General features: G+C 44.1%; 2 protein-coding genes across 3 annotated transcripts in view; one reads left to right on the forward strand and one right to left on the reverse strand.

The window, feature by feature from the left end:
• Nucleotides 1-24,832, reverse strand: part of TPMT (thiopurine S-methyltransferase) — a 270,354-nt gene that overhangs the window by 98,266 nt on the left and 147,256 nt on the right. The gene's annotated exons all lie outside the window — the stretch shown is intronic.
• RNF144B (ring finger protein 144B) overlaps nt 16,373-24,832 on the forward strand; it is a 125,753-nt gene continuing 117,293 nt past the window's right edge. The window contains exon 1 of one of the 2 annotated variants that reach the window (XM_050941635.1): nt 16,373-17,044. The gene's annotated coding sequence lies outside the window, so the exon portion shown is untranslated. Of the gene's footprint in view, nt 17,045-17,329; nt 17,401-24,832 lie in introns of those variants that run through there. The other variant, XM_050941637.1, reaches the window with a different exon arrangement.

Genomic DNA, 24,832 nt, shown 5'->3' on the forward strand with positions numbered 1-24,832 from the left:
TTCAGAGCGCGCTGGCGTCTGCTGCTTGCTGTAGAGGGAGGGGGACAGGAGCAGGTGTCCGATGCTTCACCCTTAACATCTAGGGGGAGGGGTTGTCACTAGCTTAATGGGAGCAATGAAACTGTGACTGTGTAGAGCCTGTGGAGATTCTAGCGAAAGGAATGCAGGGCTGCCCACAGGGGGGAAGCAAGTGGCCCCCATGAGACTATAGTATTCTGTAATATTGTAACTTTTTTTATGGAAGGGGCACCTGAAGTTGCTTTCCCCCGGCCCCCTGAATCCTCTGGGCAGCCCCGGAGGAATGATGTTGGTGTACAGTACAATGAGGGTGTATCAAGGGTGCACGCATCCCCCTCTAATATCCCAGGACTTCTGAGGTGGAGCAATCTTTTCATCCCCCTTTCAAGCCTGGATAAACACGGACATAGAAAGAGGTAGTGCTTTTCCTAAGATCCTGCAGCTAGTCAGTGCAGAATGGGGAACAGAAGCTGAGCTCACAGTCCTATACCTTAGCCACAAATCCAGCCTTTCTTTACTGGTATCTGTAGCTTTCAAACTGTTTTCTTTCCTCTCTCTCTTTCCCAATCTCTTTTGTCTTTACCCTCCACTTACTTATTTTTCCCCTTTTCAGATGGCCTTTTTTCCTACAATGGTTCTGTTTCCCATCCACCATGGTTGCTTCCTTGGGATGGATAGTGCTGCTACTCAGAGCCAAGAAGCAGTCATATTTTATCTCCCAGTTTCTTCCCTGAACTTGCTGTATTGTTGGCTCAAGTGACCAGGCAACATGTGCAGTACCATGGGGGTGGGACCTACCTCATCTAGCCCTCTGGACATGAGGTAGGTGCTTTGCGCTCTTGCACCTTTCTCTGTCTTCCTCCTTCTTATAAGAGGGAGACAGAGAAAGGTGCAAGAGCAAAGCACCTACTTCATGTCCAGAGGGCTGTGGGGAAGAAGTGCTCCATAGCAGCCAGAGGGAAAGACCTGGCTCTATCTTTAGCGAGGGGTAGGATCAAGCTCCTTAAGAAGGAATAAGTAGCCTGGACAGGACAGTGCAAGTGCTACTCCTGAGGGCATTCTGTGCCAAAAAAATCAAAAATTCTGCCCACATTATAAAATTCTGCAAGATTCTGCAAACGTTATTTGTCAAATAAATGTGGAGGCTCCAGCATGGCATTGGGGAGCACAGAGCAGTGGCTGCACAGAGGTGGGAGATCACTGTGCAGCTCCTCCCTCGGGAGATGGACCCAGCAGAAAGGTTGCACTCAACCCTGACACAGCGGAAAGACTGGGCCTGCCCCAGAAATATCCCAGAGCCCTGCCGCTCTGTGCCAGGTGCACCAGGTGTGGGCAGGCAGGCTCAGCAAGGCAGGATCCAAGTGTGGAGGGGCTTAGTGTGGGGGGAATCCAGGCAGGGTCGGATTAACTTTTTGTGGGCCCAGTGCCAAACATATTTGTGGCCCCCCCGGGGAATGACTGTAAAAGGGGCTGGGGGTAAAAGCACAGTGGTGCAGGAGCTACGGTTGGTCTCTGGAGCAAGGGAGGGGTCACAGGTAAACTGCAAGTGCAGCAGGGCTGGAGAGGGGGTAAACAGGATCCCCCCCACCCCTGCCCACAAGCGGGTACCTACCTGGTTCTAGCCCATTCTCGTTGTCTCTCTCTGCACTGAGCTGCCCCTCCTCCCACAGCAGCTGGACAGGTTCTCTTCTAGCCTTCTGAGGTGGGAGTTAGGAGTGGGAGGAGTGGAGGCTAATGTGGTTACTCCTATAACCAGACATAAAGGCCATGTCTACACTGCTAACCGGACACTCGGGTCCTGTTTTCTAGTGGAGTTTCCAGTCTAAAACTGGATACCTGGCAATAGGACTGCCAGAAAAGCCTGAGTGGGGGAGAGGGGCAAGCAATCATTTTTAAAAGTAAGAGGGCTAAGCCTTAAAGTGGGGGGGCAAGTGGTGGGTGGGCTAGGGAGTGGAGAGGAGCTAGTGGGCAGGGCCATGTGTGCTGTACTTCCCAAATAGGTTGGAGACTGTGGGGATCAGCTGACACAGTATCCAGGGCCCATGCAAGGATATTTTACACCCTAGGTGAAACTTCCACCTTGCCCCCGCCCCGCCCCGCCCCCCCCAGGAGGGCATGCAAGCTGATTTTTTTTTTTTTTATGGCAGGCTGCGGGTCCCAGCCACCGCTGAGCCTGCAGCCGGCCTGGATTCCGTTCACTCAGCTGCCAGTCGGGGTCCCAGCCGGTGACTCCGCTCAGCCTCCTGTCGTTCGCCAAGGCTGGCAGGAGGCTAAGCGGGGCCGGTGGCCGAGACCCTATCTGGCAAGGGGCAGCAGCCGGAACCCCAGATCGTCAGTGGGCTGAGCAGGGCAGGCAGCCGGGACTCCAGCTGGCAGGAGCCGGCCCACTCTGGCCCTGCTCAGCCTGCTGCCGGCTGAGTGAACAGAACCCCAGGTCAGCAGCAGGCTTAGCAGTAGCTGGGACCAGCAGCATGCCATTAAAAAAAAATCGGCTTGCATGCCACTTTGGCATGCGTGCCGTAGGTTGAGGACCCCTGTTCTAGTGTATGCTGTACTTTATGATAATTTTCACTATATGCAATTTTCCTCTTATGCAGTGAATTTAGAACCTAACCCCTGTGTAAGAGGTGACTCCACTGTAGTGTAAAAAAAAAATTGGGGTCACCGCTTTTTGGCACCCCCAAATCTTGGCGCCCTAGGCGGTTGCCTAGTTCGCCTAGTGGTTACACTGGCCCTGACAGTATCTCCAGCCCTGGTGACCTTGACAGCCAGTGGTGAATTTAGAGTTAGTGGGGCCCCACGGCCCTGTGCTCAGCTTCATTTTTGGGACTCAGCCAAGAAAAAGAACATTTTCTCTTATCTCCCCCTGCCCCTGTTTTTCATTCTTTTTTTTCTTCATCTTCTTCCTATAAGTAATAGCAAGTAAATGAAAATAAAGTGAGGTACCTTAATTGTTCTTGTAGACTAACTTATTTTTCCACAGACCACTTGAAAATCATGGAGGCTCTTGACAGACCACTTAATGATCTTTCCAAATATTGTAAAAAAAAATGTTCGGGTGTGGTGTCTGGCCAGTAGCTTGGGCGAGAGAGGGGGCTCTGGCTGGGGCAGAAGGTTAGGGTGTGGAGCGCTTGTTTGGTTCTCAGGATGGGGGTGGGGATGTGGGGGGGTGCAGGAGTCAGGGCAGGGGGCTGGAGGTGTGTGAGGGGGGCTGCAGGTTTCAGGGCAGGGGCTGGGGGGGCATGAGGGGGGATGCAGGAGTCAGGGCTGGGGAGGTGTGGGGGGTGCAGAGGTCAGAGTTGGGGAGGTGCAAGGGGAGTGCAGGGGTCAGGACAGGGGGCTGGATGTGTGTGAGGGGGTGCAGGGGGCTGTGTGTGAGGGGGTGCAGGAGTCAGGACACGGGGCTTGGGGTATGTGAGGAGGGTGCAGGGGGCTGGGGGTATGTGAGGGGGTGCAGCGGTCAGGGTGGGCAGGGGGCTGGAGGTGTGAGCTGCGGTCATGGGGGTGCTCACACGGGGCTGGAGGGGGTATACCCCAATTCCAGCCCCTTTCCAAAGGCCTCACCCTCGCCTCTTCCCCTCCTCCTCCTCCCCAGAGCGGTGAGCGTGCTGAGGCTGTCTCCTCCTCCTCCCCTCCTGCCAGCAAGCAGCTGATCGGCAGCAGGGAGTGGGGGAGAAGGGAACGTAGCATGCTGGGGAAAGAGACAGGGGAGAAGCCAGGCTGCTGCGAGCAGAGGCTGCCACAGAGTCGGAGCAGCCGGCAGCATCAAGCTTCTCTGACCTCACAGGAGAGGGCGGGGGGCAAGGAAGAGAGGGCCAGGGCCCCTTTCAACCGTGGGCCCGGCACCAGTGGCGCCATTGTAAATCCGGTATTGAATCCAGCTGTGGATTGAGAAGGGTCTGTGTAGGGCAATGTGGCTGCGGGCAGCTCAGTGAGGGACCTGGATGCACAGGGGCTTCTGGGTGCAGCAGTAATAAGACAGGGGGGTCCAGGTGAAGGTGGTTGGGGCTCAGCAGTGGAAGTCTGAGTACAGCTTAGCTCCCTGTACAGTGATCCCTCCCCCTGCAGGAAGCAGTGGGTGGGGAAAGTTTGCAGAGCTTCCTACAGCCCGGGGAGAAGTCTGGAGGTGGGTCTTATTCTGCCCCAGATGCCATGCTGAGGAAGAGGAAGTCCTGTCTTCCATAGCCCAGTCTGGACTAGCAGCTGAGCCTGGTGCAGGGTAGGAGCCACCAGCCATGTCTTCCCCAGTCCCACTCCCACCCCACAGTTATTTACCTCTCTGCCAGCTGCCCTGGGCACCTGAAACATACTACTGGGGAGGGCTGCATGACTGTTTTTGTGGCTTTCGTTTGCTTCCCTGTCAGAAAGTCATTCTTCTGTGAGAAAACAAAGAAATCTGCGGGGAGGCATAAACTGTGTGCATGTGCAGTGGTGCAGAATTCCCCCAGGAGTAAAGTGCTAATGAGTGTCAAAGCAAACTCACCTTTGTGCTTGCTAAGGGATAGAAGGAAGTTGGCTTTCCATTGCCCTCCTCCAACAGGGCAAACAGACTGCTGAGCCCCACAGGATCATAATGAGCTGTTGAGGCCAAATTACTAGGGGAGCATGAATGTATAGCATTAAGTTAAATTATTTCTATGTTAATAAACCAGATCCCCAAAGGGGTGTTATTGACTCACATGAGAGCGTGGATGCAGTTATTGGGAAGACGAGAATAGGTAAACTGAGGCAGGAGTTGTGACAGATAGTATCTTTGGGGGCCATCATGTTACATTGTTAGATTGTTGTTAATCTGAAAGTTGCGGCCAGTCTGTTAAAGTTGCATTTGGGTTGAAGGTGCATATTGGCAGCTGGAGGGACAGGCTGCAGGGGATGGTGCAGGACCTAAACTTCTGTTCTGTAACTGAATAGATGTCAAGTTGGTAGCAGGTCCTTTACCCTCCCACAGGGGCTGCATAATCCTGGCCAAACCTTCAACACTCAAGGCAGAATGTGGGCCCTAACAATCCTGAACCCTAGAGGCGGCCCCAGCTCAGAGACTGGAGAGGGCTGGAGCTCCCCTGTTCCCTCCCGTATGGGAGGCATAAGCCACAGCTTGCACCCAGCCCCACTCACTAGGGCCTCCCTGAACCTGTGCACCAGCACAGCCAGGCAGCTGCAAAAGATGAAGTCCTCAAAGTTGCACAAGAGCCACTGCTCTTCAGTGGCTAGCTCACACAATCTGAAGGAGATGGAATTGCACCTGGACAAAGGGTGAGGCCAACACCAGCAGGGCTAAGTGCAGATGGTGGCATTTGGTGCAGAGTCAGGGCAGCAAGTGGGACAAGCCTGCTGTGGGGCCGGGCCCAACTCACATGTATCCTGGCCCCATTATCCTCCTGGATTATGTCAGGTGGGTGGCCAGGCCAAATTTGACTGAATGGCATTGTGAAAAATTTGCAGTGAATATTGAAAGTTCTGGTTTCTGCAACAAAATCATGGCCCACAGTTTTCTTACAGCGTTATTTATTAATGGTTTATGTATGGTTATGTTCTTCTCCATGAAGGTGGGTTACTACAGCTTCTTCAGGAATGAAAAACAATGCAGGTTGTAGAACTGATGAATGAAATGGTTTTTAATTGTTCACTTTATTAATGTAACTTCATAAGTAAAGTTTTATGAATGAAACAACATTCATTCATAAAACTGGTTACCCCAATAACTGGCTAATTGACAATGAAGATGCTTGTTAAGAGCCATAGCTGTTCAGTCAGCTCCCTTTTTAAGTTTCACTATCAATCCAGTTCCTGCTTAAATCACCGAGACTTGCACTGTTTCAGAATCTCAGTATTGTAACTTCTGTTCACCATTTATTACACTTGCCTACATTGTAACTTCTGTTCACTGTTTGCCATATTGTAATTCAAACCCCATTTTAAACCACTCCATTTTGTAAAAGCTTGCTCCAACCTTCATTTATGCAAACCCTGCTGTAATCTTATTAGTTTAGTTTAGATGTGTTATGTGTAAATGAGATATGTATGGCTGATGGAATCAACCTCAAGCCCCAGCCTGTCCTAATGAAATAAAGTTCAAACACCAATGGCTGAAGATGCAGACAAGAGCCATAACAAAGTAAAAAGAGTCTACCCTAAAAAGAAAAGGTACAATAGAAGGAAGATCAAAGCCAGGTCCGAGGCTGAAAGTCATGTCTGCATTTGACGGGTGATCAATCACAAACCCAGAGGCAGAGTGACACAGCAAGACCTATAGGCCTGGTCTATACTATACATTTAAACCGAATTTAGCAGCGTTAAACCGATTTAACCCTGCACCCATCCACACAACGAGGCCTTTTATATCGATATAAAGGACTCTTTAAACCGGTTTCTGAACTCCTCCCTGATGAGAGGAGTAGCACTGAAATCAGTATTGCCTTGTCGGATTAGGGTTAGTGTGGCTGCAAATCGATGGTATTGGCCTCTAGGCGGTATCCCACAATGCACTATTGTGACCGCTCTGGAAAGCAATCTGAACTCGATGCACTGGCCAGGTAGACAGGAAAAGCCCCGCGAACTTTTGAATTTCATTTCCTGTTTGCCCAGCGTGGAGCTCTGATCAGCATGGGTGACCATGCAGTCCCAAATCCAAAAAGAGCTCCAGCATGGACCATACGGGAGATACTGGATCTGATTGCTGTATGGGGAGACAAATCTGTTTTATCAGAGCTCCGTTACACAAGACAAAATGCCAAAGCATTTGAAAAAATCTCCAGGCTATGATAGACAGAGGCCACAGCAGGGACTCAGCACAGTGCTGCATGACAAGCGTAACGGAAAGCCAAAGAATCAAATGGACGCTCATGGAGGGAGGGAGGGAGGGGGTACTGAGGACTCGAGCTATCCCACAGTTCCTGCAGTCTCCGAAAAACATTTGCATTCTTGCTGAGCTCCCAATGCCTGAAGGATCAAAAACATTGTCGCCAGTAGTTCAGGGAATATGTCGTCAATTTATCCCCCCTCTTCCCCTCAAAGAAAAGGGAAAAAAATCGTTTCTCGCCACTTTTCAATGTCACCGTATGTCTACTGGATGCTGCTGGTAGACGGGGTGCTGCAGCGCTAAACAGCAGCATTCTCTCCCTTCCCTTCCCTGGTGGCAGACGGTACAGTAGAAAATGACTGATAGCCGTCCTCGTCATCATTCCATGAGAGCTCCTGGCTGGCCTCGGTGAGGTCGGCCGGAGGCGCCTGGGTAAAAATGGAAATGACTCCCTGTCATTTCTGGTAGACGTTACAAAATGCTGTGTAACCGTCCTCATCATAGCAGCTGGAGCCTTAGCTCCATCAACCCCCTCACCCCCTTTCGTGTCTAAAGAAAAGATTCTGTACTCCCTGGACTATCATAGCAGCGGGAGGCTGCCTCCCCCTCACTTTATCTTGCTAAAAAGTCAGTGTTTCTTATTCCTGCATTCTTTTATTACTTCATCACACAAATGGGGGGACACTGCCACGGTAGCCCAGGAGGGGTGTGGGAAGAGGGAAGCAATGAGTGGGGTTGTTGCAGGGGCACCCCCTAGAATGGCATGCAGCTCATCATTTCTGCGGGATCTCTGTGGCTCTGACTCGGAGCGGCTGTGCTCTCTGGCTCTCTAGTACACTTGCCCCATATTCTAGGCAGGACTGAGTCTATTTTTAGACAAAACATAAAAAAGAGAATGACCCTGGGAGTCATTCCCATTTTTGTCCATGCACCCCCGGCCGACCTCAGCGAGGCCAGCCAGGAACACCCATGACAGCAGCAGATGGTACAAAACGCTTGATAACCATCATCACCAATTCCCAATTGCAAACGGTACAAAATGATTGAAAATCATCATCTCATCGCCAAATTACAATGGTAGACAGTGCAATAGGGATGGTAATAATCTCTGCTACCTTGCAAAGGCAAATGAATGCTGCTGTGTAGCACTGCAGTACCGCCTCTGTCAGCAGCATTCAGTACACATATGGTGACAGTGACAAAAGGCAAAACAGGCTCCATGGTTGCCATGCTATGGTATCTGCCACGGCAATCCAGGGAAAAAGGGTGCAAAATGATTGTCTGCCATTGCTTTCACGAAGGAAGGATTGAGTGATGACATTTACCCAGAATCACCCGCGACACTGTTTTTGCCCCATCAGGCATTGGGATCTCAACTCAGAATTCCAATGGGCGGGGGAGACTGTGGGAACTATGGGATAGCTATGGGATAGCTACCCACAGTGCAACGCTCCAGAAATCAATGCTAGCCTTGGTACATGGACGCACACCGCCGAATTATTGTGCTTTGTGTGGCCGTGTGCACTCGACCTTATACAATCTGTTTTACAAAACCGGTTTCTGTAAAATCAGAATAATCCTGTAGTGTAGACATACCACTTGACTCAGGATTCAAACTAAAGCCTACAAAAAGGATGAGTGAGATGGAAGACTTTGGAGGGTAACATTCTGCTGCTAACATGGAAGGGCATTAGTGCATTCCTAACAGAGACCCAGCTCATCCGTGTGCCTGGCTTTCCTGGCCACTTGGCCACCACAAGCTATGAAGTCAAGCTGCAAAATCAAGCTATGTTCAGAATTGGTAACTATGCAGCAGCTGCAGAACACCTGATGGACGAGTGTATGTGTAAATATATGTGTGTGTGTGTATAATTATTAGGTATAATGTGTGTGTGTAAGAATTAAGATATTAGTTATTGGTTATAAATCAAATTGTTGTCATAATAAATGTGGCATCTTTGTCTTGCCCCCTGAAAAGAGCCTGTGTAGTTTTGTCTGTATATCAAGGTGATCCAGGTAAGTTGCTCAGACTGTAAACAACTCCAGAGAAGAACCCACTGGGCTGGTTCAAACTAGGATTTCCAGAGACTCAGGAACAAAGAAAGTGCTAAAAGGATGAGTTTAAACAGACACAGAGTCTTCATTTTGAGTGAGGAAATGGACAGGACGTTGCGTCCAGTCCTGCTGAACAGTTGGAATAACTTTGGCCTACTAGGACCCATAAGACTGATGGGCAATTTATAGTACAGTACATTTATTAGTTAGTGTGTAGGACCTGTGTTGTTTATATGTTTTCTCTGAATGCTTTTATCCTAAGAATAAAGGTACTCTGCTGATAAAGAGCCGTGTGGTAACTCGTAAGTGTTGGTACACACTAATTATAGCCCTGGCACCTCTAGTCTTGGCAGTTCATAGTCCCAACACCTCTGGGCTTGCTGCACCAGTTATGGAAGTAAAAATATTGCTTGAGCTCCAGCAACTCTTTCATTACAAATTAAGCATTATCGTAGCCCTTGAAGAGAAAGCAAATCTCAGGTGCTAGCCTTAAGGCAGACTGGCTTGCTGGGAATTTCAAACTTATGGCAGGGGGCTGTGAAGCCTTAAAACCCTGCCCAGAGACAGGTGGTGGCTGGAGATCTGAGACCTAACTGGGGACTCCTGGAATGGACCATGGGGAGAGGAAGGGGGATACAGGTGCAGTTACTCTGAAACTGTGGTGAGGCAATAGCTGATAGTGGGTATGGGGAAACCACAGTTACAGAATGACATTTTAGCTGGCATTAAATGACAGCAGAGGAAAGCATATGATTGTCACTTTAGATGGGCGCTTTGCAGCTATGGAGATAGTGAGGTTCAAAGAAGGGAAATGACTTGCCCACCATAAAAGCCTCCATCTTATATTTTTATTTTAATTATCCATCTTTTAAATGTGCAATAAAAATGTAACTGATCCAAAGCATCAATAATAAAAGTAGATCAAACCAGAAAAACAAATATGTAGTTGTAAAATACAATAAGGTCATAGCAGCTAGAGAAGGAAGAACCTGTGAAATAATAAGATTCACCCATCAGTAGGTACAAGAGATGGGATCCCAAGAAAGGATGTATATTAAACTGCTATTTAAATTGCCAAAAGGGGATACAAATTCTGTTTTCAATTATACCTGTGCAATCCCAGATGCTTATTACCTCATTTAAGAGAAAAATGTGAATTGTTCACCCATAATACAGTAATTGAAAATTGTGAAATGGTTAATAAAAATATAACAAGAGTGTTCAATCTGATCACATTTGGAGATGTACACCCTGAGTGCTAGGTGAGAAAGCATGATGAAACAGCAGAAAAAAAGAATATTCTGAAGCGTGTTTATAACAAAACACATCCCTGTTTGAGATTGCTGTGGATTTCAAAGCTGTCAGATTGACTGTCATTGTTTTAGACTGTAGCCTTTATGCCATTGCAGAAGGATTGAATCATTCTGAGGACTGGGGGGAAACCTATGCTCTCTAGCAATTGGAAAAGGCCCTTTCCGCTGACCAGGTAAAAGCCTTTGTAAGATCTATAAAGGCCATGTAGAGAGGCCTTGTTCTTGATGCTTTTCTTGCAGTTGTCTTCATCAATAGCTGATGTGCTGGCATGGAAGCTATAATGACTCTGGATATACAGTCTTCTGAGAATGACCCATACAAATTACTTGCCAATTACACTGAAAGAGATTCCTCTGTAGTTGTTGCAATCACTCTGATCTCCTTTGTTTTTAATGTAATGTTATGATGTTCGCATCCTTCATGTCTTGTGGTACCCCTCCATCCCTGCAGCAGGCAAGCAAGATATTGTGCAGATGGTTAGTTACAATTGTCCTCCTTGTTTCAGTACTCCAGAGGGAATTCCATCTTTTCCTATAGCAAATCCTGGTGCTAGGGAAGTGATTGCCTCTAGAGCCTTGGAAACACATATAGTGCTACTTTAGAAACAGTGGTTTCATGTGCATAGAGTTAAAATGATAGTGTTCCACCTAGTGTTGCATCTGTTTGCTTCAATTAATGATGTCTCCGTTAAGAAATTTGAGTCGGGCAGTCTTCTCAGCTGAAGGACCTATTGCTTTCTTGATTTCATCATACATTCCTCTTAGATCTCCATTCTCAAAGGAAGTTTGGCCTGGTCTACACTACGCGTTTAAACCAAATTTAGCAGCATTAAACCGAATTGACCATGCACCCATGCACACAACAAAGCCCTTTATATCGATATAAAGGGCTCTTTAAACGATTTCTGTACTCCTTCCCGACGAGGGGAGTAGCGCTGAAATCGGTATTGCCATGTCGGATTAGGGTTAGTGTGGCTGCAATTCGACGGTATTGGCCTCTGGGTGGTATCCCACAGTGCACCATTGTGACCACTCTGGACAGCAATCTGAACTCAGATGCACTGGCCAGGTAGACAGGAAAAGCCCCGCAAACTTTTGAATTTCGTTTCCTGTTTACCCAGCGTGGAGCTCTGATCAGCGCGGGTGGCCATGCAGTCTCAAATCCAAAAAGAGCACCCGCATGGACTGTACAGGCGATACTGGATCTGATCGCTGTATGGGGAGACAAATCTGTTCTATCACAGCTCCGTTACAGAAGACAAAATGATAAAGCGTTTGAAAAAATCTCCAGGCTACGATAGACAGGGCCCACAGCAGGGACTCAACACAGTGCTGTGTGACAAGCGTAACAGAAAGCCAAAGAATCAAATGGACGCTCATGGAGGGAGGGAGGGGATACAGAGGACTCGAGCTATCCCACAATTCCTGCAGTCTCCGAAAAGCATTTGCATTCTTGGCTGAGCTCTCAATGCCTGAAGGGTCAAAACCATTTTCCTGGGCGTTTCAGGGTGTATGTCATCAATTTACACCCTTCTCCCCCCCCGAAAGAAAAGGGAAAAAAATCATTTCTCGCCTTTTTTCAATGTCACCCTATGTCTACTGCATGCTGCTGGTAGACGGGGTGTTGCAGCACTGAACACCAGCATCCCCTTCCCGGTGGCAGATGGTGCAAAATGACTGGTAGTCATTGTCATCACCAGCCCGTGAGTGCTCCTGGCTGGCCTCGGTGAGGTCGGCCGGGGGCGCCTGGGTAAAAATGGGAATGACTCCTGGTCATTCCCAGCAGATGGTACAAAAAGCTGGGTAACTGTCTTCATCATAGCAGCTGGAGCCTTAGCTCCATCAGCCCCCCCGCTTTCATGTCTAAAGAAGATTCTGTAGTCCTTGGACTATCATAACAGTGGGAGGCTGCGCTTCTCTCCCCCTCACCCTTTAATATCCTGCCTGGACTATCATAGCAGTTGGAGGCTGCCTCCCCCTCATTTTATCTCACTAAAAACTCACTGTTTCTTATTCTTGCATTATTTATTACTTCATCACACAAATGCTAGGACACTGCCATGGTAGCCCAGGATGGTTGGGGGAGGAGAGAAGCAACAGGTGGGGTTGTTGCAGGGGCACCCCCTAGAATGGCATGCAGCTCATCATTTCTGTGGGATCTCTGGGGTTCTGACCTGGAGCAGCTGTGCTCTCTGGCTCTCTAGTACACTTGCCCCATATTCTAGGCAGGACTGACTATTTTTAGACAAAACATAAAGAAGGGAATCACTCAGGGAGTCACTCTCATTTTTGTCCGTGCGCCCCCGGCCGACCTCAGCGAGGCCAGCCAGGAGCACCCATGACAGCAGCAGAAAGTACAAAAGGATTGATAACCGTCATCACCAATTTCCAATTGCAAACGGTGCAAAATGACTGATAACCATCATCTCAGTGCCAATTTACAATGGCAGACGGTGCAATAGGGATGGTAACCGTCTCTGCTACCTTGCAAAGGCAAATGAATGCTGCTGTGTAGCACTGCAGTACCACCTCTGTCAGCAGGATCCAGTACACATATGGTGATAGTGACAAAAGGCAAAACAGGCTCCATGGTTGCCATGCTATGGCGTCTGCCAGGGCAATCCAGGGTAAAAGGGTGCAAAATGATTGTCTGCCGTTGCTTTCATGGAGGAAGGATTGAGTGACGACATTTACCCAGAATCACCTGCAACCCTGTTTTTGCCCCATCATGCATTAGGATCTCAACCCAGAATTCCAATGGGCGGGGGAGACTGCGGGAACTATGGGATAGCTACGGGATAGCTATCCACAGTGCAATGCTCCAGAAATCGACGCTAGCCTTGGTACATGGACGCACACCACTGAATTATTGTGCTTTGAGTGGCCGCATGCACTCGACTTTATACAATCTGTTTTACAAAACCGGTTTCTGTAAAATCGGAATAATCTCGTAGTGTAGACATATCCCTAGTATCTTCTTGCACAAACAATCCAGAATGATTGAGCACTTTGCAATCTGCTCTTGGCCATATGTCTCCAGAGAGGGCCATGTTGTGGTGGAGATATGCTGTGCATTTTTGCTTCAGTGAGAATTTCTTCAATTTACTGCAAATGAGTCTTTATCTTGTCTAGTAGTTTTACCAAATGCTAAGGTTGCAGCTATGTAGAGGCTTATTCTGAGTGAGTTCCATGCTGCATCAGCCTCCAGGGGAGAGACAAACGGTAGTACTGAAGTTCCAAGGGAGACTGTGGAATCCCCATCGCTGGAGGTTTTTAAGAATAGGTTGGACACCTGTCAAGGATGGTCTGGGTTTGCTTGGTCCTGCCTCAGTGGAGGGGGCAGTACTTCATGACTGCTCAAGGTCCCTTATAGCCTAACATTTCTATAAGAAATGAAGGACAGAAGTGCCTCTTTATTAAGCCACAGACCACACAAATGGTAGGGAGAGATGGTTGAAGCTAATGTAACACTTTCGATTTATTGTAGGATGCGCAGGTTTGGACTTGATCTGAAGTAAGATGGAGGACTTCTAAGGGAGGTGCTTCAGGAGTGTGACAATTTAGGCTCTAGTGCTGTAAACACACATGTAATTATTCAACTCACTTGACTAGGGCAGTGGGAGTGATCCACCAATGTCTTCCCCTTCTGGCAGTCAGAGGTTTATGGTCGCCCCAAGCATAAGGTTGCATCCCTGGCCATCTTGGCTAACAGTCATTGATGGACCTATCCTCCATGAACTTACCTAGCTCTTTTTTGAACCCAGTTATACTTGTGGCCTTCACAACACCCCCTGGCAATGAGTTCCACCGGTTGGCTTGGCAAAAAAGTACTTCCTCTTGTTTGTATTAATTGTGTTAATGCTTATTAATTTCGTCAGATGGGCCTCTTGAACCTGGTGTGAATCAGTACATGCAATTCATCCCAGAGGGTGGTACTTCTCTTGAGTTGTTTACCAGCACCATTACTTGTGACATGAAATTTAAATATCACTTAATTGTTATACAGGTTATAACATAACTGCTACGTAAACTACTAACATAACTGTTATACAGGTTATGTTGCTATAACTGTTTGAAATACAGTAAATCAATACCACTTATTTATTTTATTTTGTGCGTAAGAGGTAGATGGGAATGTTGTGAAATAGTCTAGGAAAAATATTTGGCCTTGATTATAAAAACTGCCTGCTCAAAGTTAAGCTCCTAAATCCATATTTACATACTAGAATAAATGGCCAGATTTTCAAAACACTAAGTACCCATCAGTTCCTACTGAGAGATTTATGTATAGAGTGAAAACCTGCTGCAGTGGCCGGTGTGATATTTCTTTTTAATAATATACATACAATAAATATTTTTACTCCTTAATCTGACACTGATCCCCTTCATGTCCTTGTATGAGTCACTTAATCTCCCCTCCATCAGTTTTCCCATCCGTAAAACAGGAATACAAATACTTGTTCATTTACCTCACAGAGGTGTTAAGATAATTAATTAGTTAATGTTTGTAAAGTGTTGTTAAGCACTGAAAAAATTTAAAGACTCATATAAATGCTAAGAATTATTATTAACATTAGAAGCTTTATATAGCTTTTTAACCTAAATGTCACATAATTGTTGCCAAAATAGAAATCTAAACATGAAAGAGATAATTGGTTGACTTAACACAAATAATTTTCAAAACAGTAGAAAATAGAAAATAATTGAAACACTAGGCAGTATATCACAATTAATCAATAATTGCCTAATCTAATAGCACAACTGCTGACTGTAGGCTTATAAAGGATAATTTAAACTTGTTTTGATTGTCAAGAATAATTGATTTGTGAAGTGTTTCCTCATGAGATTCTCCTGGACTCTAACAATGTCCTGAGAATGTGCTGTGTTTTTCTCCTACATCCATTGTATATTTGCAGTCAAACTGTTCATGTGTATTTAGGTATTATCATTCACATGAAATAAGTAGTAAAACGTAAACTGATGCAAGTGGTTCCAGCTGCAGTTGCTCCTCCTACTGCAAAGGACAAAACATAGATATGTACCACATTTCAAGATAAGCACATGCAAAAATCAAACTAGATCCTAAAGCTGTAAGAAACCCCAGATATAGATAATGAATCAAAATTGAAATTGAACTGGATATTTTCTCAGTAGATGCTACAAACCTTTTGTTAGATGATATGATACATACACTGAAAATGAATGACAACACTAATTCTGGTAACCTGAGCTATCTGTGCTTGGGTGGTACCAGAAAATGGCTATATATAATGTCATTGGCTCTTGTAGGATAAAGTGAAATTCAATCATATACTCTGAAGTTTGGAGATTACTGCAGAGTTTGTATTTCAAAATGTACACAAATTAAAGTAAAAACTCTGAAACTGTGTATTCAGGGAAAGCACAAGGAAGTGTTTTTCAACAGGTCTGATATTTAGAGCTAAATCTACTGTCGAAGTCTGCACACAGATTTCAGTACAGCTCTCTTAAGAAATGCAGAGCAGTGGAAATTATTCTGAATCCCTCTTTGTTTGCTGCATAGATCTGGGTGATGTGGAAATGGCTGAGAAATTGGTTTCTAGATCTGCATCGTTCAACACAAGGGATCAAATTCTGTTCTCATGCATTGGTGCAACATCATTGCAAACAATGAGGTTTGGTTAATGCAACTATGGTAGGAGCAGAATGCTGCCCAGGATGAGCATTCAACCAATTGCTAGCCCCTTGTCACCTTTGGCATAGTTTTTGTAATGAATAGTGTGTTTGTATGTGTGAGTCACTTGTGCAAACATTATGTAACCTGTATTTAAGATAAAGGGACACCGTCAATTTACATTTGCCCCTTCATTTAGGGGTATTTGCCCTGATTCTGCAAATCTTTATTCACAGATACTAGGCCTTTAGATTTTCTTACATAATTATAATTAAAAAAAAAAAGGTTTTACTGAACCTAACATCAATAGAAAAGTTTCCATTATTATTATTGCAATCAAACAATTCAGTGCTGAGAATCATTACACCAGCTGTAATTCAAAGTGAAATTAACCAAATTGATTTTCATTGTCCAAAATGAAAGACATACATGAAGTCAACAGTGTAAAGAATAACAATCTGGATTTTAACAAGTCTTTAGCATTTATAATCTAAGGTATGATTAATAACAGGGACAATAATAAATGGTTTGCTGACAATACATGATTTAAGCTGACATTCTCCAGAACACAAAAGGCTTTTCTTTTCAGAGTGAGCCTCCTTCTTTCTGCTCCCCCTCAAACATTCAGTAGCTGTGGAATCCTCAGACACTGACCCCAGCCTGGTTTCTATACTGTACTCATGAAATGTAAAAAATGAATTTTGCCTTTGTAAGACGAGAAGGAGGAGGAGGAGGCGGTGCTTTCAGACAAACACCGCATGTATGAATTGCAATGAGCAGACCTTGGCGGTTGTGTGTCCCTTCCCCAGACTTGCTCAGGGCACAACTTTAGTCCAAGCTGGAGAGATTGTAGGTACGCAGAGGTGGTCCTGCAGCCGCCCACCGCAGCTCTTGTCAACTGAGATCCTGAACTTGCTGCTAACATCCTCCTCAGGAGAGGAGAAGAGAGGGAGCTGAGTTAGGTAATGACAGAGGAGAGAAAGAAGTGAACAGAGTACAGGAGTGAGGAAGGGGAGAGAGAGGGAAGGGTATCTGCAAGAGAGAGGTTTTTCTTTTATGACCTGAAGTTGTTGTCAGTTCCCTCGCTGTTGTTACGCACCAAGAAACTATTGAAATTGCAAGATAACAGGAACTGGGTTAAGGAAGAAACGCCTCAAAGCTTAAAACTTCATGCCATCCCCTAACTGCTGGGGCAGAGGAAGAAAGGTAAGAAACTAACTGGGGTTATCCCTATGCAGCTGCGTATTTCGTTCTAATCTAGACCTTTAAACGGGCTTTTCGAGAGCTGCTGTAGTATGAACCCCCCCACGTCTGTAAAGCTCCCTTTTGCAGCATGTCAGCTTCACACGCCATCGGAAGACATTGCATTCATACTTGTGGCGAAGCGAGTTCGTGTGGCGGAGGGGTGCAGAGGCTTGTTACTGTTACACCACTGGCTCAGTGCTGCAGCTGCGCCCACAAACGCTTGCGCCTGTGGTGTCAGCGTTTCCATTATAGACCATGGGCTGCTACTCAGCACACACACAGCGTCAAGCCAGGATTTTCTCATGAATTGGTTGAAGGTAGGTAGCAAGCCAGGGACATTTCTCTCTTCCTTCTTCCCCCCAACAAACAAACAACTTTCCCCTGGCTTGTAAGTAAACAATGATTTCCTATTTAAGGAACATACCTCCCACCCTCCCCCCGATTTTTCCGTGGTTTGCATAATTATTTGCAAAATATGTGCCTTTACTATGGTCTGCAGCTTGGGGATCTTTGCACAGCTTCCTCCTACTCTAGGAATTTTGCAAATAAAAGATGGATTTTCCTTATTTATCTTATGAATACATCTATAGGCTCGTTCTTTTTTAAATCAGTATACTGATTTGGAGATTATATTCAGTTGGGAATTTTATTTTACATATTTATAATAAAATATTTAAATTTTACATTTTAAGTTCAGTTTAAAAGTTTGATTAAAAGTCCACTTACATTTTGAAACACATATTTAAAAATATAAATGACAGATATTTTACATGTGTTTTGCATATGCACTCCCTGCCTTTTCAGTTTGCTTTTGTTACTGCATGTGCAGTGCCAAGTTAGGACCTAATCTTGCAAATGCTTCCTATCTGGAGCGAGCAGCAGATACCACTGTTTTGGTCTGCTTAATGTATCCTCTCTACACATATACACCATATATAATTTGAAAGCTTATTATGTCTATTTTAGGATGACTGTGGAGTTGTTAAATGGTGCTGCTATCATGGAAACGGGATAAATAATGAAACCGTCAACATGTTAAAAATGACCACTTTGAAATATTTGCATTCATTTCTGTTAGTTTAATGACTATATATTATTTCAAGACATAAAATTGGATTTTGTTGTGACTCTAAAATATCACAACAATCTAAAGGCTAAAACAAAATTAAATAATACATTTGTATTGGTATCATTGAATGTATTAGTGCTGGCAACATTGCTAGTCAACATCATTATCATCTAGTTCCTCACTACGATCTGTGTCAAGAGTGCATGGGTTACCACAGTCTTCATCGCCTTGGCATGTACAGAGTTCTGTGCAGAGAACTGACTACAGCAACAGTTGCTTGTGCAGTGATCCCTACTTGGAGAGGCACAAAAAAGGTCTTGTAGAGGCTCAGAGAGGCCATTGGGCCCTTGAAGAATATGGGAAGTAGCTCATCATCCATATTTTTTCCATCCAAGTTGCAATGGTGATCCAATATCTGGCTTACCTATGGCAAGAACATCCAAATCTTTGTTTGCCAAGATATTTGTTTGACATGCTCTTCGAAACTGTCCTCACACGGTGGGTGTTTGGCCACTGTCTTGTCCTTTTTGATAGTTAGATTGAGATGCAAGCAATACAGGTCTCTGTGGGGCTCCTTTCTTTTCTCATTCTGGGCATACAGCACTGCTACCAACTTCCTTGCTGGAGAAATTGCAGTTTGTCAGTTTCCCTCTCCCAATTTGGCAAGATCTCTAAAGAGGTAAGTTCCCTTCATTGTAACAACGTTAAACACATTTTTTTCCCGGTACCAAATAGGGATGACACAGAGTCAAATGCTGTTAATGCGTGAACAGCAGGAAGTATGTTATAGTAGTCAGGAGTGAGTGCATCACAAATTGCATGCACAGGTATGAAGCAGTGCTTGTCAGTTGTGCTGGTAATGGTGCCTGTTCCATATGTGAAAAATAGTAAACAGCAAGGACCAAACCATCTGTCTAAGGTGATCTAATTATAGCGTGACCAGATAGCAAGTGTGAAACATTGGGACAAGGGTGGGGTGTAATAGGCGCTTGTATAAGACAAAGCCCTGAATATCAGGACTGTCCCTATAAAATCAGGTCATCTGGTCACCCTACCTAATTACTATGGTTCCTTTGACACCAAGAGCCCCAAAAGCCATACTGGCACATCCAGCATGCAGAAGCATACTTATATCAACTTTCTCATGAGTACTGTACAAGTCTTGGGCTTCTTCAGCATCTCTACTGGTGATGGACTTTGCTACTTCACCATTAGAAAAGCCTCCAGCAAGAAGGAGTGTTTATGTTGGGAGTGCTCCCACACTCTCAGATGCATTTTGAACCATATATTCATGGAAGAATTTTACAGTTGACTGCTTATTGGATGTCAAGTTTAGAAACTTTTCCCATGGAAACACAGGGTGTCCACCAATCACCTGACATTTCTTCCATCCAACCTTAGATCCTGTCTTTCTTCAGTTTTCACTGAGTAACTGTTGTCATATCTGTCAAAGACTTCAGTTACAGAACGAGCTTTGTGATATCCTTTAGGACCTGCCTCAAGTACTTAGCAGCCAAATTCAAATGTGTGGAATTTGTTTCCAGCCATCATCATGGCACTTCTGAATGATGTACACTGTAGTTTCTTTGTTACATACTCTTAGCTCATGGATTCTTTCATCTTGAGCTTCCAGCTGATGCCCTAATTCAGCTTTGTCTGTTCCTCTCATTGTTCCATCAGCATGGAAGGAGGGACATAGGCACAGGTCCTGTTGGGTGACTAATAACAGTTATCACTGAAACATCATTTCTGCATCTTGCAAAGGAAAACAGTTTCTGGAGTGATAGCTGCTGTGATTGTCCTTCCCTTGTCAGACTTAAATTTGGTCTTCTTGGCCATGTTGACAAATGTTTTTAGACCAGATTTCTTAACTGGGCTGAAGAAGCTGCATGTCCTATCAGAATCAAGTGCACCACTCACAAATCTCTCCATTTGCTCTTCACCAACATTTGCTATTTTCACTGCACACTTTTGTACATCTTATGTTACATGCAGTCCAGTAGACATGTTGACAAGTACCTCTGGGTGTGATTCAGGGTCTGGGTTTGTCCTGTGGCGGGTTAATGCACGGACCCATGGGCCATGCCTAGAGGCCCTGGCCAATCTGGGGGCTCTTGCATGACTGCCAGAACCTACGTAGAAGTGTGGGGAGGGGGGACCCAAAAGTTCTTTATGCCTGGACCCCAATAAATCTTAATTTGCCTCTGGGTTTTTCATATTGTTGATGAGATCTGTAACGTGCTCCTCATCCCTTTTCAGTGTGCAGGCAAGGAATTGCTTGTTGACTTTGTCTTTGCTACTTTTTGTTAGGCCACTGCTTTCTCTCTTGGCTTTTTTCATATTCATAATATGAAGCTGTGTATTCCCATCTCTAATACTAATACTGACTTGTGCATAAGTGTCACTGAATTAAAAAACTAGTTTCTAGAATATTTCAAAGGCTAGTACTGCATGCATAGGCAATTACAAATGAAAACAGTGTATGTACAAAAGCTCTCAAATGGAGAAGCATTACATTAAGAATTTACGTACATTTATATCTACCCACTATGCAGTATAAACTATGGGCATGCAATCTCTGCTGCTGGTGCACAACCTTCAGTGTGAGCCTGATCTGATCAGCAAATTTCAGTTGAAAATGTAGAAAACTATTGTTATCACTTGTGAGATACTTTAACATTTAAGAAAATGCGACGTGAAAACATTTAATGGTAGTATTTTGCAAAATGTTGATATGTACCATTTTTGCCACATGCTAAAAAGCTTAATCATTCCTGAAAAAAATACCTGCCCATGCAAATCCAATCAATTTTTTTAATATATAGTTAAACACCATATTAAAGTATTGAAATGAACTTAAACTCTAGTCATAGTCATGTTTCAGTATTTCTGGAACTGTGCAAAGATTGGCATTTTCTCATTTTGGGTTCCATTGTTTCACTTCTACAGGCTTACAGCACCATTTGACAGCTCCATCTCATACCTCATCTAAGCATACGTAAAATAAGATTTCAAATGATCTATGATATAGATGTGTGTAAGATGCATACATTAAACTCCAAAAATATGGCCCTTTTTGGAGAACTGCCACATGCCTACTCAGGTAAAGAGTTTATTGCTATGACTAGTTCCAATGATTTTGCAGGACTCCACTCTTCATGTGCATTCAGAAATACATAAAAAATAGATGGTGACAGATGTCAACATTCTGAATAATAAATTCTTGCTAAGATTGTCTAAAGTCATACAGTATATATATAATACCTAGATATGATAGAGTGTACATGTTTCTTTAGTAACGTCATGGTCTGTCACATAAATTTTAATCTGAGTCTTTTATTTTTAGTTAATGCAATTTCCCAATGGATCTGTGTTCACTCACATATTAAAATAATTTTAATGGTTTGGCTTAAACCAACAAAATCCAGAAAATTCAGCAAAGAAGCCAAAACAGTATCCTTAATTTACCTTTTTTTACTATACCTAAGATTTTGCTTTTAATATATTATGTAAAGTTATCCATTGTTTGATGGCCCTTGCAGTACTTAGATTTAGTGAAGTAAGCTAAGGGTAGTCAGACAAATTCTGCTTGCACTTACTATGGTATAAATCTGAAATACTGTAACTCCATTGGTTTCAGAGGAATAACTCTGGATTTATATTGATGTAACTGAGAGCAGAGTCTGGCCCAGAACTTCAGCCATATTTTCTGGATTTTGCCAGTTTAAGCCAAACTCATGACATTATTTTAATATAGGATTTATGTGTAAATTTAGTAATCCATGAGTCGACTGATTCTCCTCTTTGATAGTCTGGGACTTACATAATTGTGAGTACACATGTAACACATGTTTTTAATAGGGACAAAAAACCACAGTATTGTTTTGTGTGGCTAAAAGCTACAAGCATTCTTTTCTGAATACATTTCTTCAATGGAAAGTCTGATATGACAGGACTAAACACTTTAGGGAAACTATTATAAATATTTTTGTCTGAAGAAAAAAGCCTTGGCAAATCCACATCTAGCAAATCAAGATAAGATGGACTCTTAAAATATAAGAGTTTTTTTGAGAATCATTATAATAAGATCCTAGACTAGAGAAGTACCTGAATATAACGATGGCCAAATTTGCCTTGGTAATTGCTGCACCTCAAAAGTTTCACAAATTTCTGACATGTAGCTGCCTCATGGGGCTCTCTGTATTCTGCAAGTGGTAGAGTTTCTCAAACAGTGGATCACCATCCCCAAGGGTGTTATGGTGGGTCTCCAGGGACCTGCATCATGAGATAAAGTAACAGATTTCAGGGTCTTAGAAATCAGATCCACTTTTTGGTTCCTGTTCTATATTAGTTCGTTTTTAAGAAGTGCTCAGATACTACAGTGATGGTGCCAGATAAGAACCTACTTAGGATTTAGGACTAGAAAGGATTTACTGGGTCATAAAGTCTAGTCAGCTGCTATCACAGGCAACCCTACCATATAATCCTGTTTGAAAATTTATCAAACTAGTTAGGTTGTTTGCCCCTACTATGCCTATTTGGAGGCTGTTCCAGAACCTCATTCCTATGATGGTTAGAAACCTTCCAATTTCCAGCCTAAGTTTATTCATGGCCAGTTTCTACTTGTTCCTTTGTGAATATTGTTTTGAAGCTTAAAGAGCTCTTCTACATTCCTGGTGTTTATTCTCCTGATGTAGGTAAAGAGAGCAATTATATCCCCTCAACCTTCATTCTGGTAGACTAAACAAGCCAAGCTCTTTTAGTCTCTTCTTGTAAGATCTCCATTCCCCTGATCATCCTAGTACCCAATCTCTGGACCTGTTCCAATGTGAAATAATCTCTCTTGAACATGGGTCACCAGAACTGTACACAGAATTCCAGATGAGGTTTTACTAGTGACTTGTACAGTGGTAGTAATACTTCCCTATTTCTATTAGAAATACCTCTGATGATACTTCCTAGGATCACATTTGCTCTTTTTATAGCCACGTTACAGTGGTGGCTCACAGGTATATTGTGTTCAACTAATGCAGCCAGGTCACTCTCTTCCTCTGTCGTTTCCAGCTGATAAGATTTTTGCTATAAACTGGGAATTTATTAGTCCCTAGGTGCATGACCTTGCACATTGTACCATTACATTTTATCCCATTTCTATTATTCCATTTTTCTAGGTTGTCCAGTTCTGCCTGTACAATATTCCAATCCTTCTCTGAGTAGGTAATGCCTTCCAACTTTGTGACATCAGCAAATTTCCTGAGCACAGTCCTATTTTTTGTGCAAATGTCAGTAAAGAAAATATTAAGTAAGATTGGTCACAAGACTAATCCTTGAGGAACTCTATTAGTAACTACCCTCCAGTTTATTTTTCCTTTTCAAAGGATAATCTATTTTATACTCTATTTAAAAAACAAGATATGTGACCTTTACTTGGCACAGAAGATCACAGATCTTGGCTCTTCATCAGGCCAAATGATTCATCTGAAAAACGGGCCTGTCATAACATTTTTTCCCAGATCTGGACCTTAGCGTCCAAAATATGGGTGTTAGCATGAAAACCTCCAAGCTTAGTTACCAGCTTGGACCTGGTAAAGCTGCCACCAGCCAGGAATTATACAGTGCCTAGCTCACTGTGGTCTCCCCAAAACCTTCCCTGGGGACCCCCAGACTCAGATTCCTTGAGTCTCACAACAAAGGGAAATAACCCCCTTCCCTTGTTTCCTTGTTACTTCCTCCCAGGCTCCACTTCCTGGACGACCCTAGGAGATTCCCTGCTTCCAGTCCTGGAAACACAAGTACCGAGAGAGCTAATCTCTCTCCCCTCCTCACCCAGAGGGTATGCAAAGTCAGGCTTAGTAAATCTAACACAAAGAGATTTTCCCCCTGACTTCTTCCTCCCACCAATTCCCTGGTGAGCTGCAGACTCAATTCCCTGGAGTCCCCACTAAAGAAAACTCCAACAGGTCTTAAAAAGAAAGCTTTATATAAAAAAGAAAGAAAAAGACATTAAACATAGTCTCTGTATCCAGGTGACAATATACAGGGTCAATTGCTTAAAAGAAAAATGAATAAACAACCTTATCCAAAAAGAATACACTCCAGCAACTACACACATGTAAACACAAAAAAAACAATATAAACCTATTGTCTTACTATCCTTGTACTTACAACTTGGAAACAGAAGATTAGAAAGCCAGGAGATAGAAAAATCACTCTCAGAGCCGAGAGGGTCAGACCCAAGACAAAGAACAAAGAACTCACACCCAAAGTTCCCTCGACCCAGATTTGAAAAAGTCTTGTTTCCTGATTGGTCCTCTGGTCAAGTGTGTTTTGTTACCCCTTTCCAGGTGAAAGAGACATTAACCCTTAGCTATCTGTTTATAACACGCCCCCCAAATTGCAGACAGTGGGGAATCTCACTCGCGGCGATTTCTTCCTAAAACTCTAAAATAAACAGAGTAATACAACATATGCACCTTTACATATACCACTAAGTATATAACTAACAGACTTTTACATTTTAAGAACACTTTTTAACTACTGGATTCTGGGAAACTTTCACGGGAGAGTGCATCAGCTACTTTGTTAGAAGGTCCTGAAATGTGCTGAATTTTAAAATCAAAATCTTGGAGAGCTAAACTCCAACGAAGAAGTTTCTTGTTGTTCACCTTGGCAGTATGAAG

Source organism: Gopherus flavomarginatus, chromosome 2 (assembly GCF_025201925.1).
Source record: "Gopherus flavomarginatus isolate rGopFla2 chromosome 2, rGopFla2.mat.asm, whole genome shotgun sequence".
NCBI classification, from domain to species: Eukaryota; Metazoa; Chordata; order Testudines; family Testudinidae; genus Gopherus; species Gopherus flavomarginatus.